Source organism: Globicephala melas, chromosome 12 (assembly GCF_963455315.2).
Source record: "Globicephala melas chromosome 12, mGloMel1.2, whole genome shotgun sequence".
Classification (NCBI taxonomy): Eukaryota; Metazoa; Chordata; class Mammalia; order Artiodactyla; family Delphinidae; genus Globicephala; species Globicephala melas.
Window position 1 is genome coordinate 1862579 of NC_083325.1, and position 6000 is coordinate 1868578.

General features: G+C 44.1%; 1 long non-coding RNA gene across 1 annotated transcript in view; it reads left to right on the top strand.

Annotated features, from left to right (window-relative positions):
• The window catches only part of LOC132598273 (uncharacterized), a 49156-nt gene extending 43405 nt beyond the window's left edge, over positions 1 to 5751 (top strand). The window contains exons 2-3 of the long non-coding RNA XR_009566299.1: positions 4572 to 4716; positions 5642 to 5751. This is a non-coding gene — a long non-coding RNA (uncharacterized lncRNA). The remainder of the gene's footprint in view (positions 1 to 4571; positions 4717 to 5641) is intronic.
• The last annotated feature ends 249 nt before the right edge of the window (positions 5752 to 6000 follow it).

Consider the following 6000-nt stretch of genomic DNA (forward strand, 5'->3'; position numbering starts at 1 on the left):
TGTGTAGTAGTTCCTTGTTGGCTATCAATTTTATATATAGTGGTATGTGTGTGTTAATTCCAAGCTCCTAATTTATCCCGCCCCCGACATTTCCCCTTTGGTAACCATAAGTTTGTTTTTGAAATCTGTGAGTGTGTTTCTGTTTTGTAAATAAGTTCATTTGTATCATATTTTAAAAATTAGATTCCACATATAAGTGATATCATGTGATACTTGTCTTTCTCTGTCTGACTTACTTCACTTAGTATGATCATCTCCAGGTCCATCCATGTTGCTGCAAATGGTATTATCTTGTTCTTTTTTATGGCTGAGTAATATTCCATTGTATATATGTACCATATCTTCTTTATCCATTCCTCTGTCGATGGACATTGTTTTTGTTTTGATCTGTGTTTTGAAGACTCAGGAGGCCAGCGTTTGTGAAGGGCGTAGAAGACCTTGTGGAGAGGAACTATTTTAACTGGAGAACCAGGAATCTGCATTTCGAAAACAAAGTGTGAAGGCTTTGCTAGCCTCTTTTTTTGCATTTAGCGCCTTAACATCGTCATATTTTCTCTGACGTCAAGTTGTCATCCTCAGTAATCTGGGGGAAACTCCTTTGCGAAAGCACCTTAAATGTCATCACCTTTTGAGTCTTTTGGAGCTATTCCATATTCCCGTTCTGAATTTCCACAATCTCTTCCGTGACCTCATCTTTCACTTTCCTGCTCTGCACTTGTGTGTCTCCGTCTTCCCCATTTCAATTCCGTGTACCCCAGCCAGGTAACCCCTGTCCAGGTTTCATTCGCCTCTCCTCCTCTGGGTCGTAGCTGAGCCCTGTACTCATTGCCAGAGTAACGTCGTTGATTTTCTCACCACTTCTCCACAGTTTCCTACTGTTTGTTCCTTGCCAACCGTCAACCCTATATAATGCACACAGCCTACTTTCTTTGATGCTAGAATTCAAGGCACTGATGGTTGAAGGCACATTGGATTTGCCACAGATGTACTATGTGGTCCATTATTCTGCAGATACTTAACTCTGTGCATGATAAAATTTTACTTTTCTACTAATCTTATTTGACTGAAGATCTTCGTTTTTATCACTAGCTGAAAACCCATCAAAATATTTCTTAGTGGAAGCTGACAAAATCCTTGTACATCTGTTCACTGTCTTAACTTTAAGCCTATGTTAAATACATCTGCTCCCAATTTGCTAAGAGCCTTCATCCATTCCAGTGGATTCTTCCCTCTTTGCTGACCCCTGTCCTTTGCTACTTCCCACATACATATATATGTATGTTCAAATGTCTTTTATTTTATTTTATTTATTTATTTTTTTGCCGTATGCGGGCCTCTCACCGTTGTGGCCTCTCCCGTTGCGGAGCACAGGCTCCAGACGCGCAGGCTCAGCGGCCATGGCTCACGGGCCCAGCCGCTCTGCGGCATGTGGGATCTTCCCGGGCCGGGGCACGTGTCCCCTGCCTCGGCAGGCAGACTCTCAACCACTGCGCCACCAGGGAAGCCCCAAATGTCTTTTATCTTAAATACACGCACTTCCCTGTACCCCGATCGTGCTGAAGCCATCCCAAACTCTGTGTAATCTTCCAGCCTTTGCTCCTGTGTCTCCCTTTGCCTGAAATTCAATCCCCTGCGTCATCTGGGTATTACATCATCAATCGTTTGAGATGCTGTCTCTTAGGTGAAGACTGTTTTTCCCCTCACTACTGGCGAGGTCAGGTGCTCCCACTGCATCCTCCCATAGCCCCTTGGGTTCGCCTCCATGATAGCCCCTCTTTCCTAAGTGTTTGCTTGGTTCGCCTCCACGATAGCCCCTCTTTCCTAAGTGTTTGCTTTTGTGCATATGCCCGTCACCGAGCTGCTCCTCAGCAAACATGGTGTCTGCTGTCTACCCGTCATTGTATAAAATAGCCCGGGGCATAGCAAGACTCAGTGGAGTGGAGGAGTGATGAATGCATAAACGAATGAACCACGAGGCTGCTTACCTGTGCCCTTCCCCCCCCCAAAGGCCTAAGTTCTTTGTTGAAAAGCCACAGGGGGAAGCACCAAGAAGGCGGTCCTTTTTTTCCTTTCTTGCAAGAAGTAAGGAAATTGATTACATTAGCAGTAGGTTACAGTATAAGGACAAGCTACATATATATACACGCATACATCATCAATTTGGGAGCACTTACACTGCCACGTATGTCACGAGTTTGAGAGAAGATTCATCACCAGATGGAGAGAAAAAGCAACATCACCAACCTGGGAGAATTTGCATCACCAGGTTGGGAAAACAAGGAACATATAAAGAGATAGCGCATACATCACCAATTTAAGAGAACTTCATCCGGATGCAAGCAATGCTGAGAAGTCCCTGGAACAGCAATCTGGAATCCCAACCGGGAAGGTCCCGGGCGGTGCGTCCGCTCCACGGGTGAGACTTCAGGGTGTCGCCCCAAGGAATCCTGCTTTTTCGCCAAGCCGCAAGCTGGTAATCACCAGCTTACGTGCGAACGTGCAGCTCTGGCTATTAAGTTAAATGCTTGTATTTCTAATCATAAGTCTCAGAATGTTCGCGGATCCCTGGGAACTGGCCAGATTCCCAGGGCCCAGGAAGCTTCGCGACTAACTCCCCTTGCTGGTTCTCAAGACCTGCTGGACTTACTCCCTTCTTTGTGAGAAGAGCGGTCCTTTTGCAAAGGCTCTGGAGCAAGTGTTTCTCGACAGAGGCCGTATGGTTTGGGCTGAGGAGGTTGGTTTCACGTAGCTATTGTACTCTCCTCTCTGGCCTGTTACCTGTTCGCTCTAGCTGATGGGAAAGCATGAGGCTGCAAACTGAGAACGACTGTCAGCTTCAGTGATTTCAGAAAAGACTTCCTTCTTACTAACCAATCTGTGCTTTTAATAATAACACAAGTACATTTTATATGTTTGAGTGACACAAAGTCTGCGGTTACTAAAAGGTGGTTTTAGCTGTACCCTATAACCACATTTGGAAAGAGGACAAAAAGCCATAATGATATCACAGCTGGGAAGCTTTCACCTTCTTATTTGAGACCTCAGTAGCAAAGCGGAGCTCGGAGAATTTATGTATGTTTTCAGGAAGAATGAAATGATGTTTAGCCTCGAAAAAATGTATCTTAGAACACCTTGAGCATTCAAGGACCCAAATAGATACTCACTAGCAGAAAGAATCTTGAGAAGCAGTTATGCTGCTTAAAAAGTAGAAAACCCTGGATTATAGTATGCAATAAGTTGGAGAGTAAGTTTAAAATTTTTAGGCTAATAAAAAGCCGATGTAGTTGCAGTTTGCACGTGTCCAGGCTTTGTTTTCTGGATAGTGAGGTAATATCGTACCACAAAGCACAGGAAAGACCACAACAAAACTTCTGCATCAGGTGACACAAGAGATCTGGGGACCCCTAACCAAAAAAGAGGGATGATTTGCAACATGAATATAAATTTTTAAAGCCCCAAACTGTGTATTGGGCAGTTAACTAAATACCCAAGGCATATATGATTATTTCTGTCAGTGTTTAATGCCAGGAAAATATTCAGAGAGGTCAACAGAGAATTTTAACCATGAAAAATTAATGATACATATTTTTACATGACATAGCCTCTGAGGCTTTCGTAATATTGAGGAATTAGTAATCTGGGTAAGCAATGATATATTTCTAGCCACCCTTTTTTTTTTTTTTTTTTTTTTTGGTGCGGTACGCGGGCCTCTCACTGCTGTGGCCGCTCCCGTTACGGAGCACAGGCTCCGGACGCGCAGGCTCAGCGGCCATGGCTCACGGGCCCAGCCGCTCCGCGGCATGTGGGATCTTCCCGGACCGGGGCACGAACCCGCGTCCCCTGCATCGGCAGGCGGACTCTCAACCACGGCGCCACCAGGGAAGCCCTAAGCTGCGGTGTTTGATAGGTCAGGTGTATTAAATGCATTTCGCCTTAGGATATTTTCAACGTACGATGCGCTCATTGTGACATAAGCCTATCGGTCGAGGGAGATCCGTATTGTGGGGGTGACCTGAATGCCTGGAAGAGAACCAGCTGCCCACCAGGGTCAGCAGCCTATGGGGGTTAGATGAGGGGAAAATAAAATTCTATCGTATTTGAGCCATTTGCATTTTGAGTCTGTTTATTAGAACTGTCTAGCCTCCATTAACTAATACAAGTGACCTGGGGACATCCAGTTTGCATCACTGGAGGAAGGGAGAGTGCGTCATGGGGAAGAGTGATGAACATTTTAAACCCATTGAGTTGGGAACCAATTTTAAACACTGGATTTCCAGGACTTCTGATCCTGTCACACCTGAAAAAGTTTCTCTGTAGCAAAAGCTTGTGTCTGGACTTTAAAATTAAAAAAAAAAAAAAAAAGTTGCTAACCAGTCTACTGCTCTGAGATGTAACTGTTCCCAAACTCAGGTTCAGCCTTCAATTATCCCTTCCACACAGAAGCTTCCCTTCTCCGCTTTTGCCCAAACTTGCTATCAAAGAACCCTTGCCTTACTTCAATATTTCTAATTAACCTTATCTCAGCGTTTCCCTGGGTGGTTTAATCTGTTGCTCAAATATTCTTCTTACAGAAATACAGTTAACCTGTGGCCACACAGCAATGTGACTGAGCAACTGTTGCCTGGCCTGACAACCTGAGGCGAGACTTGTCTGGAACGGAACTCAGATGGAAGACCGCTTGTCTGGATGGTTTGCGTAAACGCTTTGCTCCCAGAGGTACGTGGACTGAGATTTTTCTTATACTCTTTCCTCTGCTCGCAATACAGGAATTTAATGCCTGTCCTGATGCAGGTCTGTTTACCATCTCTCATAGGTTTAGACATTTAGATCAACAAGAAAAAATGGTACAAATAGCTTACTGCTTTTTTCAAAATCGAATAAACTGAATAATATTTTTATTCAAATAGTTAAAATGTTCCAGTGCATACACAGCAGAAAATGTGGCGCTTTAACTTTTGATAGAAATGAATTCATGCCGCGCTATTAAGATGTGTTTCCAAAATAACCAATGTGCCACAGTAACTTCAGGAACACACAGCTTCTAATGATCTCCTGTAGAATAAGACTATGTATTCTTTTACTACTATGAGTTTTATTTAGGTGATGAGAGTAATTATTCTGGCTATCGTTAGATATGATCGTCACAGTTATTCTGGTATTCTTTGTTACTTTATTGAAATATCAAAAATATTCTCCAGAAATGATCCAGAGAAGGGTAATAACATCTTTGATGTATGTCTACCCATCAGTCAACAGCTATGTACTGAGAGCTTTTTATGAGATGAACAGGAGGAGGATGTTTGAAGACCTCTGGGATGGATAATATATACCACTTAGAGGTTCAGGCAGAAGCAGATTTAATACATAAATTAGATGCTTGTAAGAGAGTTGAGATGATGAAATGATGAACGCTCCAGACTGAGCCTCCAGAATTTTACTACTAGAAAAATTCCCCAGACTGCCTTGCCAGTGGAGCCTCTGCCTCTGCCACAAGCAGGGATCGGGGGGGCGTGGAACTGCTCCGGCAGCCTCCAGGATGATACAGCCTTACCTGAGTCCCAGGTGTGGCTCCAGGGCCAGTTGTGCGCCTCAGGTCCCAGCACTCACCTTCCCACTGTTCTGAATTGTGGTCCCTATGCAGGTACATCTAACTGGGGAACCTAAACGTATCCAAAACACCTGGCCACAAGGACGTATGAGAAGTGTAGATTTTAGCTTTCAAGCCTTTGCATAACAGGGAGGCACACTGACAAAAGCTGAAACGCGTGCGACCAGCCAAGTTACAAAGCTATTGTACGGAATAAAGGTAAGTTAACTGTCAATTGAAATAGAACATAATATAGGAAATACAGATGCTGTGCAAACACATAAGGGCAGCATCAAAACCAGACCTGGAAGGATGGCTGGTGAAGATTTCCTCTTAGAAGTGGTAGGTGAGCTAAGCCCTGACAAAAGAGAAAACGGAGTGTGCCCGGTGAATGGACCTTTAGCTGGTCCCAT